The sequence below is a fragment of the Chionomys nivalis genome, chromosome 23 (assembly GCF_950005125.1).
Source record: "Chionomys nivalis chromosome 23, mChiNiv1.1, whole genome shotgun sequence".
Classification (NCBI taxonomy): domain Eukaryota; kingdom Metazoa; phylum Chordata; class Mammalia; order Rodentia; family Cricetidae; genus Chionomys; species Chionomys nivalis.
Genome location: NC_080108.1, coordinates 37,990,069 through 37,998,960, shown reverse-complemented (window position 1 = coordinate 37,998,960; position 8,892 = coordinate 37,990,069). Strand labels below are relative to the sequence as shown.

The window sequence follows — 8,892 nt, the reverse complement described above, 5'->3', positions numbered from 1 at the left end:
ATGATAAGGCCTTTTCAAGATTTTATTAGCAATTTTTATTTATTCTCTTGAGAACTCTCTGCATAGGTCCCATACCAGTTTTCAAATGATAATTTGGTATTTTTGACTCTTAATTTTTAAAATTCTTTATATATTCTGAGTATTAACCCTCTCTCTGGTGTATAACAGACAAAGGTTCTCTCCCATTTTGTGGGTTTCCTCTTTATCTGACAGATTGTTTCTTTAGCTGTGCAGATGGTTTTAGTTTTATGAAGACCCTCTCATCAATTGCTTGCCTCAATCCTTAGCAAATGGAGTCCTGTCCATAAGGACAAATGCTACACAGTCTCTCTTATTGTAATTCCTAACTCCAAATTCTCAGATTTGCATATACATCAAGCCAGAAATGCATAAAGAGACCACATGTTGGGGATCTTGGGAGGGAATAGCAGGATAGAGATGATATAAGTGGGAAAAGGAGAAATGGGGAGGGAATCTGACTGGGGTGGAGGATGAAAGGTCAATACAGAAGGAAGAGGAGGGATGGGGACAAATAATAGGAAGGTTGCTTTTTAAGGCCTTAAGGGTTTGTAATTTTTATATTTCCTTGAAATTATACAAAATACATGATTACATATATGTCTGTGCATGTATTTACATGTATACATGTAATTTCTTTCCTGTGGTAAGACTTCCATGGTTCCAGAAAATACTATACAAATTGCCAGGGAAGGAAACAATTAAGTCATATCAAGCTTCAATATTCATGAAGGAAACTGGGATTGTGGGAATTTCAATTAATTTCTCTTAACATTTAGAAAACAATCATGAAAAAAAGGGACATTTCTATAGAATATAAATATTCATTTAATATTTATCAAGTTCAATGACCAAAGAAATCCCAACCTTTCATGCACTGCTTTGGGCCTTCTTTGGAGGGAAGGGTTTGTTTACAATGGGAGCTGTTCTGGCCTCAAGTGATTTGGTTACAAAGATTACATCACTAACAGATGCAGTGAGTCCACATAAGGCAGTTTTAGGATGCTGTAGTCAGTTTCTGTTTAACAAGCCCCATTTCACCCTATTTCTACAAAATGGCTGTTTTATCAACCAACTGAACAAGGTTGTGAAAATGGTTCATCTAAATATAGGCCATATTGATTCTCAAAACAACTGTGTGTGATCAAGGACTCACTCAACTACTACACCAGACTGTTTCCTGTTCTCCAGGATTTCTTGAAGAACCCCTTTCTTCACCTTCTTCCTCAGGAGTGTCCTGCATGGCTCTCTGCAGTAGTACCTTCAGAGTCTGCCTCTGGAACCTGCGGTGCCTAACAGAGCCAACAAGGAAGTAAATGATGGGGTTGGCACAGCTGTTAATGCAGGATAGAAAAGTTGTCATTTCTTTAATATGGCAAGGGAAAACTTTGTGCAGCTCCTCAATCCAATCTAAGAGGAACCAATAGATAGCAAAGGGCAGACCAAAGAATAAGAAGACCAGCACTGTGAGGATAATGGTCACACACAACCTGGTCACAGGAATTCTTCGTGAGCCACAGAAGATCCTGAACAACAGGGTCAGGCTGGATCCACAAAGAACCACAGATAATACTATCACAAATGCAGTAGTGATAAAATTATAACTCCTACACAAAGAATCGTTATAATAGCCAATAACTAGCAAACCACAATCATGCCCTAACAGGAGACTCAACAGTAGAGAGAAGGCCCAGAGCAGGGCACACACAACAGTTGACAAGTGTCTTGGTCGTTGGCAGTGATACCAGATGGGCCACAAAACAGACAGAGAGCGCTCAGCACTGATGGCTGCAATAATACACATACCTGCAAGGTAAGCAAAGATGAATATATTTATGAGATAGATGGGAATATCAAAGTAGATGTCATAGAAATGAAGAAGGATACGTTCCAGGGAATACACAGTCTGAAAGCTGAGGAAGAGGAAGTCAGTCCCAGCCAGGTTGAGGACATAGATAGAGAAGGCATTCCTTTGTGTGTGGAAGCTCAGAAGCCATAGCACTATGGCATTTCCTGCTAGCCCAACAATGGCAATGCCAGCTTTAAGACTATGCAGGATAATGGGCATGGAGGCAGTGCAGGGTAAGTAAGTTTCATTCATTGTTGTGTTGTCAGTGCTCCAGGCTGGGGTCATTGGATCCATGCTTGGAAAAATTCCAGTAGCGTTCCTGCAAAGTAAATTGAGATATGAACACACGATACTTTCTGTCAAGACCACCTGGCTATGGGGGAGTGTCTGGCACAGTTTCATAAGGAAGGGGAAACAGGCTTGCAGAGATGAAGCAATTTATCAAAAATCCCAAATTCTAGAAGCTTCTTTTAAACTCAGTTTTTACTATTCAGTCTATCTGCAGACCAATGCCTCTAATGATTTTGGGGTAGTTCATGGTACCAGTACAGTTGCTAAGCACCTTATGCTGTGTTAGGAAGAGACAGGATTTCAAAACTAACTTTCTTTCTGTTCCAGGGCTGAGGTTCCTTCTCAGGTGTAGGAATATGGAAGATCCTGGTACAAGCCATAGCTGCACTCAGTCTCTGTAAGGGGTCCATTAAATGATAAAAATGGAGTAATGAAATATGGAGATCTGTGTGTGAGCAGTCACACTTCTTATACTAGAAGGGCTAAGCCTTCATTTTACAATATGAAAACTAGAAGGCAGAGAAGCCTTGAAGGACATCAGGCACTCCTCTGTTTGTAATTATGTCACCATTATCCTGTTATCTATAGGGTTACAGTGGAAAGTTAAGAACTATGACAAATGAACAAATGAACCACAGTTTCAAGGGTTGTTGAAAATTTGAAGTAAATGTTCTGTTCGTTACTTGTATTTCATGCAAAGGCACAGGTCCCTGACATGAAAAGTGTGGACTGTGCTGCAGAAAAAATAGAGAACACCTCTATTTGGGAATAGCGTCCCAACCCCCGAGAAGAGTTTTGAGGTCTATACATGCACACAAATGCTCTGGAAAAGAGAGCAGCATAGCTGGGCAGATAGCATCTACATAGAGCTTCCTTTCCACTCCACTCCTCCATACAGACATTCTTAATAGGCTTCTATTTCTCACCCCTAAAGTCACACAGACATCTGAAGAAAAGACAGCTTTTCTTTTCCACACTGTCCAGGGCTGAAGAAAGAGGCCTGTTCCTGTGCTTGCAGTAGCTTAGCCTGAACAGTGTTTGCATAGGCAGCTTTGTATCACAGGATCCTTCTGGATAACTTCTTTTTTAGAAGGCCTTCATGAAGGATAAAACATCTGAGTGTTGAGAGAGAGATCCAGGATCAGGGAAAGCATACAGAAGACATAAAAGCTAACCTCATACTTGGTCTTTGAAGAAAATCACCCAGCAAACCCGATTGTCTTCACCAAGATTGTACTGTTCCTTCTTGAAGCCTTGATCACCCCATAGAAACACACATTTTTCATTTAGGGGACCATTTGGGGCATCAACTAATCTGGGATTCCCCTCTGTGTGCTGTGAATACCATTGGTTAATAAAGAAGCTGCCTTGGGCCTGTAATAGGACAGAACTTAGGTAGGTGGGGAAAAATAAACTGAATGATGGAAGGAAGGAGGTGGAGTCAGACAGAAGCCATGGAGTCTCTGGCAGAGATATACATTCTGAAACTTTGCTGGTAGGCCACGACCTTGTGGTCGTGCACAGATTAATGGAGATGGGTTAAATTAAGATGTAAGAGTTAGCTAATGAGAAGCTAGAGCTAATGGGCCAAGCAGTGACTTAATTAATATAGTTTATGTGTGATTATTTCAAAGCTTAGTGGCCAGGGATCAACAAGTGGCTCTCTCCTCCTACAATCAACAGCTTAAAATAGGCAGACTGGCACTAGGTAAGCAGCCAGCCCCCCAAAATCGGGTTTGCTGATGATAGTAGCATGACAGTAGTGGGTGCAATTGCTCACCAATGGGCATTTAACTTCATGAAATGGAACCAGGAAGCAAAATGGGATCATTTCAGCTTCAGCTCTAACTGTGACTGGCTTTGCTAGCCAGTGTTATCTAGTCAATGGAAGACAGTGGTGCTGAGGGAGACTTGAACTGTGGGGGTCTGGCTCAAGAGGTTTCAGAGAAGAAGAATGTTAATATGTGGCCTAGAAATTATTCTTGGGGTATTTTAGTAAAGAGTATGACTAATTTCTGCCCTTGTCCAAAAAATATTCCTGAGTCTAAATTGAAGAGTTTTTGATTAATAGCATTGACAGAGGAACTCTCAAAACAGTCTTGTATTAACTCTGTCCTGTGGTTATTAGAGTTTAGTCTTATGAAGAGCTAGAATGAAAAGAAGCAAGCTGAGTAAGGAAACCTGCAAAATGTACAATTTGAGAAGAAAAGGGCACCAGGAAGTGAAATGGAGCTAAGTCCTGTGTTAAAAAATGTAAACAAATTAAAGACTGATATCATGTATCATTTTATGTTGGAAGTATGAAATCTTCACTTTCATTTTGATTTTACGCGACTTTAGTTAAAAGATTTTCATGAGTCTTGGAAGAGACTTTGCACTTTAGACAAGTTTGAGACTGTTATAGGCTATGGGGACTTCTGAAGTTGTACTAAATGTACTTTATGTTATGATAAAGATAATTTGTTGAAGATTCTTTCTTTTTTACATGACATAATTTTAGCTTCTTTGTAAAAAATCAGGTGTTTATAGGTGTGTGGATTATTATTGGTGTCTTCAATCTGATTCCTTTGATCTATGTGCCAGTTTTTATGCCAATATAAAACTCTTTTTGTTACTATCGTTCTAGTTTAGGGCTTGATGCCTCTGGAAGCTCCTTTATTGTACATTATTGTTTTGACTACACTAGTTTTTTTTTTCCATATGAACTTGGGTATTGTCCTTTTAAGGTCTGTGAAGAATAGTGCTGGGATTTTGATGGTAATTGCATTGAATCTCTAGATTGCTTTTAGTAAGATTGCCATTTTTACTATGTTGATCCCTCTTATCCAAGAGCATGGGAGATCTTTCCAATTTCTGATATCTTCTTCAATTTCTTTCACAAGGAATCCATAAATATGATAGCAACTAAGACTCTAAGCAATAGTGGAGAGGATGAACCGGCCTTCTGTAATCAAATTGATGACTACCTTAATTGTCATCATAGAACCTTCATCCAATAACTTATGGAAGCAGATTTAGAGATCTACAGCTAAGCTCTGGGCTGAGCTCCCAGAGTCCAATTGAAGAGAGGGAGCAGTGATAATATGAGCAAAGGGTCAAGACCATGATGGGGAGAAACCCATGGAAACAGCTGATCCAAGCTAGTGAGAGTTCACTGACTATGGACTGACAGCTGGGGATCCTGAATAGGACCAAACTAGGCCCTCTGAATGTGGGTGACAGTTGTATGGCTGGGGCAGTTTGTGGGGCCAATGGTAGTGGGATCAGGATTTATTCCTAACGCATAAACTGACTTTTGAGCCCGTTCACTATGGAGGGATACCTTACTCAGTCTAGATACAGGGGTGAGGGTCACAGTCCTGCCTCAAGTGATGTGACAGACTTTGATGACTCCCCATAGGAGGCTTTATCCTCTCTGAGGAGTGAATGGTGGGTGGAGTGGGGATAAAGTGGGGGAAGCAGGGGTTGGAGGAACTGGGATTCATATGTACAATAAAAGATTGTTCAAAAAAGAAAAAAATAAAACAGAATTTGTGAAACTTTAAAAAAGGATGTAAACCTATGGGACCAGGAAGTGGAGTATGGTGGTTTGAATAAAAATGGCCCTGTAGGTTCACAGGGAGTGGCACTATTAGGAGATGTGACCTTGTTGGAGTAGGTGTGGTCTTGTTGGAGAAAATGTGTCTCAGTCTCTTCCTGCTGCTTGTGGACCCGGATGTAGAACTCTCAGTTCCTTCTCTAGCGCTATGTCTACCTGCATGCTGCCTTGATTTCTGTCATGATGATAAAGGACTAAACCTTTGAATCTGTAAGCCAGCCCCAATTAAATGTTTTCCTATATAAGAATTGCCATGGTTGTTGTCTCTTCACATCAATAAAACCATAACTAAGACATAGTGCATAACAGTTCACCCGAGAACCATGGAATACATATCTCTGTCACCAACCCCGCAACAGACAAAGGTCTGATCTCCAAAATATATAGAGAACTCAAGAAAGTAGACCTTAAAGGGCTAATCAACCCAATTAAAAAATGGGGCACTGAGCTGAACAGAGAATTCTCAACAGAAGAAGTTCGAATGGCCAGAAGACATTTAAGGTCATGCTCAACTTCCCTAGCGATTAGGGAAATGCAAATCAAGACAACTTTAAGATACCATCTTACACCTGTCAGAATGGCTAAAATAAAAAACACCAATGATAGCCTTTGCTGGAGAGGTTGTGGAGAAAGGGGTACACTCATCCATTGCTGGTGGGAATGCAAACTTGTGCAACCACTTTGGAAAACAGTGTGGCGGTTTCTCAGGAATTTCGGGATCCACCTACCCCTGGACCCAGCAATATCACTCTTGGGAATATACCCAAGAAATGCCCTATCATACAACAAAAGTATATGCTCAACTATGTTCATAGCAGCATTGTTTGTAATAGCCAGAACCTGGAAGCAACCTAGATGCCCTTCAATGGAAGAATGGATGAAGAAAGTATGAAATATATACATATATATACATATGGATATATGTATATATACATATATATACATATATATATACATATGGAATATGTACATATATATTTTTTACTCAGCAGTAAAAAACAATGACTTCCTGAATTTTGCAGGCAAATGGATGGAAATAGAAAACACTATCCTGAGTGAGGTGAGCCAGACCCAAAAAGAGGAACATGGGATGTACTCACTCATATTTGGTTTCTAGCCATGAATAGGGGACGTTGATCCTATTATGCGTGGTCCAAGAGAAGCTAATTAAGAAGGTGAACCCAAAGAAAAACATTTAGGCGATGAAAGGAGACAGAGACAAAGACCCACATTGGAGCACCGGACTGAAATCTCAAGGTCCAAATCAAGAGCAGGAGACAGAGCACGAGCAAGGAACTCAGGACCGCGAAGGGTGCACCCACACACTGAGACAATGGGGATGTTCTATCAGGAACTCACCAAGGCCAGCTGGCCTGGGTCTGAAAAAGCATGGTATAAAACCGGACTTGCTGAACATAATGGACAGTGAGGACTACTGAGAACTCAAGAACAATGGCAATGGGATTTTGATCCTACTGCTCGTACTGGCTTGGTGGGAGCCTAGGCAGTTTGGATGCTCACCTTACTAGACCTGGATGGAGGTGGGTGGTCCTTGGACTTCCCACAGGGCAGGGAACCCGGATTACTCTTAGGGATGATGAGGGAGGGGGACTTGATCGGGGAGGGGGAGGGAAATGGGAGGTGGTGGCGGGGAGAAGGCAGAAATCTTTAATAAATAAATAAACAATTAAAAAAGAAAGAAAACCCTAACTAAGACATAGTACATAACACTTCACCCAAGAACCATGGAATACATATCTCTGTCAGCAACCCATAGATATTTTTCTATATCATATTTTAGGTCATAAGGCAGTCTTAGTAAGCATAAAGGAAATTGCAATGAACTGTTCAACAATCTATAGTCATTCTGATAATGTCTGTCTCAGGTAGGTGCAAACCACCCAGTACAGCCTTGGTCCTCAAGACCTGTACTGCAGGAAGACGTCTATGGCTTATCTGATGCTGTCTAGCTCAGGTGGGTGCAAGCAAGCCCCAGGCCAGCCTGGTGGGTCCCATTATGACAAGCACATATGTGGTGGAGAAATGGGAGAGGAGGAGGAGCAGATTGTTTCATGTACTGTGGAAGAGTTTAAAGTGGTTACCAGTAGGCTGATGTGGGGGGCTTTCCTGCCAACCAGGGCCGTGGTGGAATGTGGGCCAGGGCCGCTGCCAGGGGCCATGTCTGGGTCCATGGTTCTACCACAGCCAGAGGCTGTGTAGCCTCACATGGCCCATGTCACCTTAGGGCCATGGGGATGCCCAGTATCTGGGATGTTACCCGTGGCCATGTGGTGTCTAGGAGCTGTGCCACCAACATAGCCATGCTGATCTGAATGGACTGTGCTGCCATACAGTACCATAGTATCATCCAGGCCTGAGTTCCTGCAGAGGGCCTTGTCTGGGTCCATGGCCCTACAGCAACCTGGGTCTTGGTCAATGTCTGTGGCTCCTGTTGTAACCAAGGTCTGTGTGAATACTGGGGTCTGATCGGTCACCTGAGACCACGTTGGTACTTAAGGGCCATGCCACATCTGGGGTCATACAGACCAAAGTGACACATTCTGCTATGTAAAATGAGAAAAGATTATATTAAAAAATTTTTAATATAAAAAGAGAAAGAAAAACATTCAAATTTAAATTTTGAAGGGTAAAAATTCTCTTTATATCCCTTATTTAAAAACCATATAGCCTAGTGATAAAGAAATTCTCAATAATCCTAACTCTTTTTGTCAACAGCCCTGAGTTGACAAATTATTTCCAATTACTCATGTGTGGACAAATCATTGATGTTGCTCATGGGCAGGACATTGTGGTAAAGACCCAACTCAGCTTAGTTAAGCTGCAGGACACACTTAGGTGCACAGCCTAGAGATGGATGTGGTTCTGAGATGATTGCTAAGCAAGGGAAGGAGCCAGAAGGAAGGGAAGGTAAAGTCTAAGTACTGTTGCAGAACGGGAATGGAAAATGGATATGTCTAATGCAGGACTGTCAAGTGGAGTGCAGAGATGAGAAAGAAACCTAATATAACATGAGCCATCTCCATAGTCTCTTCTAGAAGATGGTAGAAGATGGAGAGCTTCCTCTGATGACAAAAGGTGTCTGTGCAGACTGAAGAGAGCTGGGAAGGTACAGCAA

The 8,892-nt window shown here is 41.6% G+C and overlaps 1 pseudogene; it reads right to left on the bottom strand.

The window, feature by feature from the left end:
- Positions 1 to 1,174: 1,174 nt before the first annotated feature.
- LOC130865115 (mas-related G-protein coupled receptor member B4-like) lies at positions 1,175 to 8,164 on the bottom strand (annotated as a pseudogene).
- Between the last annotated feature and the right edge of the window lie 728 nt (positions 8,165 to 8,892).